This window comes from Sinocyclocheilus anshuiensis, unplaced genomic scaffold (genome assembly GCF_001515605.1).
Source record: "Sinocyclocheilus anshuiensis isolate Anshui unplaced genomic scaffold, SAMN03320099.WGS_v1.1 scaffold58, whole genome shotgun sequence".
In the NCBI taxonomy this organism is placed as follows: Eukaryota; Metazoa; Chordata; class Actinopteri; order Cypriniformes; family Cyprinidae; genus Sinocyclocheilus; species Sinocyclocheilus anshuiensis.
The window spans coordinates 1,489,918-1,494,218 of record NW_015547688.1 but is presented as its reverse complement, the minus strand read 5'-3'; the positions used below and the strand labels follow the sequence as shown (position 1 = coordinate 1,494,218).

The window sequence follows — 4,301 nt, the reverse complement described above, 5'->3', positions numbered from 1 at the left end:
GGAAGAGGTTCTCTCTGAAGAGGAGGGCCAGTCTCTTTTATCGACGAGATTGAAGTAAATTCACTCATTCATTTAGTGAATCGTGATGATGGTGAATGAGAGTTTCCACTTTGCAACAAAAACAAAAAAGGTTTACATTTCCTTTCACAGATCCAACAATAAGGTTGTTCTGCTTCCCAATCTGGCCAGAAATTCAGATTATTGTCCCGCCGATATTTTTAATGTACCAGCACAGAAAAAAAAATTCATGTGTGATTTTATGTTCTTCATTTTAACAGACAAATAAATAAATACATAAAAATGCAACAAATAATTGGTTTTTAATGTCCAATAATTACTGTAAATGATAACCATGATAATCCCAACTATAAATTCATAAACTTTTGTTGGAAAACGTTGGTGATTGCTACTTACTGATACTTATTGTTTGATTTCTCATTGGTAGCTGATATAAATTTTTGTGTAATGTTATTTTAGATATAAACAGAGAGCAACATCTGCTGTGACGGAAGCTAAAACAGAATTTAGTAAGTTCATATGGCTTAATTTTCACATTTGTAACATGAACTAATAAAATTATTTCATCAAAGAATTTATCAAATAATTATTACACAAATTGTCAATGTGGACATCTATTCTAGTGCTTCATCATCAGTTATTTTTATTTTATTCATACACTTATTTTTTTTTTTACTTCCCCCCCGCCTTTAGAGACGATTTTGGAAATCTTCAAAACAAAAACCATATTGTTATTAAGTTTCTGCATGGCATACAGTGGTAAGGACATCACTAAAGGGAACAGCCATTAATTCCATGAGCATTTGAGCGTGATGCGTATGTTTTGATTGCTGCTGTCTTATTGTAGGCTTGGAGCTGTCATTTTACAGTGGCGTTTATGGAACCTGCATTGGAGCTACGACACACTTTGGTGATGCAGCAAAAGGCTTAATCGGCATTTCAGGCATTGTGGTGGGAATTGGAGAAATAGTTGGTCAGTGCACTTTCAGTATGCAGAAGCATCTGCCTTGATTACGCTTGGTATTATGGACATCTAATGACAAGCTGGGCAGATACTTTAATAGGATTGGATTTTGATTAGATGTTGTCTCTTGTTTGCAGGGGGAGGATTGTTTGGCCTTGTATTGAAGAATAACCGTTTCAGGCGCACTTCAGTTGTCTTTTTAGGGATGGTTGTGCACTTTGTGGCCTTCTACTTGATATTCCTCAACATACCAGATGATGCACCTGTGGTTTTCCAAACAAGCTCACAGCATAAGCCATATCTGCTACCAAGGTAATAGATCATTTAAAACAAAACACAAAAACTGGCAGGGAATGCATTACCTGATAAAAGTGGATACACTGACTGAATCCAGTATAAGCTGTTTTGGATAATCTGGTGTGCTAAATTTTGTTTCCTAAAGAGTGCAGTGTTGCATTGTTGATCTTGCTGTGTTCATTTATTCACTCTTGTAGCGTGTCCATCGCCCTGCTGTGCAGCTTCCTGCTGGGTCTTGGGGACAGCTGTTTCAACACTCAACTCTACAGCATTCTGGGCCGGGCGTTTGCTGAGCAGAGCACACCAGCCTTTGCCATCTTCAAATTCATACAGGTAACCATAAGGTCTGCATTTATTTAAATTGTATTTTACTTGAGATCAACAAGCCTGCTGTTATTGAATCAAACATTGTTAATAATGAGAAATTGAGCAGCAAATTATATTAGAATGATATCTGGAGGATCATGTGACACTGAAGACTGGAGTAATGATGCTAAAAACTCATTACATTTTAAAATCTATTGCAATAGAAACCAGTTATTTTCACAATGTTATTGTTTTTAATGTGTTTTTGATCAAACCAATGCTGCCTTGGTGAGCATAAGAAGCTTCTTGTAAGAAAAGTGCGTGTTTGAGTGTTATATAATAAATAAATGAAATATATAAATTAGAAATCATTAAAAAACAACACGTGTGTGCATCTGTGTGGATCTAATCAGTAGTCTAATGCATAGCCGACATTCTTACATCATAGGCTACTTGCATGGATGATGGTATTTAGAGAATTTGATAACTGCTGGTTTACGTCAGTAGAATATCTGATTAGATTCTGAAAGTTTGAAAAAAATAATTCTGTGCTTCATTAAAAGCTTTTTATTTTCCCCTTGAGTTTAGCAGATAAAGTATATCCATGACCTTCTTAATGAATAAAATGCATTTAAAGTTTCATTGGCCAATAAATAAGGTGAAGTGTATTCAGTGTGTCAATAAAACGCTCCCTCTCTCTCAGTCTATTTTCGCAGCTGTGGCGTTCTTCTACAGTGGTTATATTCTGCTGACCTGGCAGCTCCTCGTGATGGTCGTCATGGGATTCACGGGAACGCTGTGTTTTTTCATGGTGGAGAGGATGCAGAATATGTCAGCTGACACACAGGAGTATTAGGTTGGAGTCTTTCTCAGGACACATTTCAGTAAGTGTACTACTTGCACTATTTGATGTAAGATAAAGTTGTTCGTATAAAACACTACACGTGACTTGTGCGAAAGTGCCTTTGTTTTTGTTGGACTTTGGGACCTTAATATACAGATGGGATTACAATTATTATTTTTGTATTTACGTTCTATGATAGAAAATTGTTAGTTGGCGCTGCATTACAATTTTCCATCTTTAATGGAATTGTATTACGTTAAATTTGATATATCAAATGATATTACATATATTAAAGGTGCACTTGGTTTGGTTATGCTTATGTTGTGTTGACTGAAGTGGCAGTCATCTTATACTGACACCTAATGGCATAGTTACAGCATGCAAAAGCGAATGTGGAATTTCCCTTGACTTGTTTATTCCATGAGCGAAAGTGTCAGATAACAGCTGGGTTAGCAAGATAAAACTAGTATTTAGCTGGTCACGTGATTTCATGTCTGCCCCCATGATTGGACCTGCTCCATGTAAAATATAGCAGCTTTTATTATGCTACTGATATGACTGGAGCCTTATTCTCATGTGAGATTTTATGAAGTATCTTTATGTGTATTATGTGCTAAACAAATACACAATGAGGAAAAAATACTGAGTGCACCTTGTGTAAAATGATGTTGGTGACAATCAGATGATGGCTCAGTAATTAACCTCTAAACTGAAATACATGTACACCACTATACACCATACAACTTATACTCAAAAGTTTGGAATCATTAAGATGTTTTATATTTTTGAAAGAAGTCCCATACATATACAGTATATAGAAAAAAAAATGGAATTGTCTACACACAGTGGAGCTGTATCATTTCAGTTAAGAAAGCATTTCTCTCAGGGTGCTGCTGGATAATTGTATGATTTTTATAGAATCTTTAACTCTCAAAGGCTAATGGCATGCCAATTCACTTTCAGATTTCTTTTCTCAAAGGATACTTTATATACACTCTGTGTTCTTTATTGTGAACCATTTTAAAGTTGTTAAAATCATACCAGTTAAGCTGGTTCAGATACTGAAAGTATTAGATAGCCAGACAGGGATGTCATGAGGACTCTGTCACAAGACCGGTTTAAATAATGTTTACACAAAGGTCGTCTTCATGACAAAGTCTTCTAGGCTATATAACGTGTTCATATATCACAAAAGTGCTGTTTGTTGTAAACCAGTTTGTTTCTGAAACAACAGCTCTCTAGGCATGAAGTTACATGAGATTATTCTTTGTAACTTGTAAATAATTTTATTCAATTCAGAACTGGCTGTTCTGGAACCAGTTTAGTAAATCTGACTTTTTTAAGATTCAATTGCCTATAATAAGGAAGCAAAATAATAATTGAAGCAAGTTTTACATTACATTTTACATTGCATAAGATGTGCTGAACATTACACAAATATCTTGTTATGCATAATACATGATGTAGTTCAGTCTGCATTTTGTATGTTTTAATGTGTAATTTTGATTTGAACTACACCCCTGCTACACACTAGCTACAATTCATTAGATTGCAGCTATGCAATAATTTGTGTCATATTGTAAATATTTGTGTTTAGATTTAATCCTCTTTGTGACACAATTTGATTTTTGCATTTGTAATTGACAATCAATATGAAATGTTCTAACCTTCTGGGTTTGATTTGATGTTTTAATGCATTTCAATAAAGAATTATTATTATTATAATGTGTACATGTCTATGTATAAATTAAATGTGTTCATGTCTATGTATTTTCATTTACATGGACCTTTTCACTGATCATCAAGATGTAGTATATTACTTTTACTAAGTCTTTTGATTATTATTTGTCCACATTCTAGTTTTAGTGCTTG

The 4,301-nt window shown here is 34.5% G+C and overlaps 1 pseudogene; it reads left to right on the top strand.

The window, feature by feature from the left end:
- LOC107703379 (UNC93-like protein MFSD11) overlaps positions 1-4,056 on the top strand; it is a 9,195-nt pseudogene extending 5,139 nt beyond the window's left edge.
- Positions 4,057-4,301: the final 245 nt, after the last annotated feature.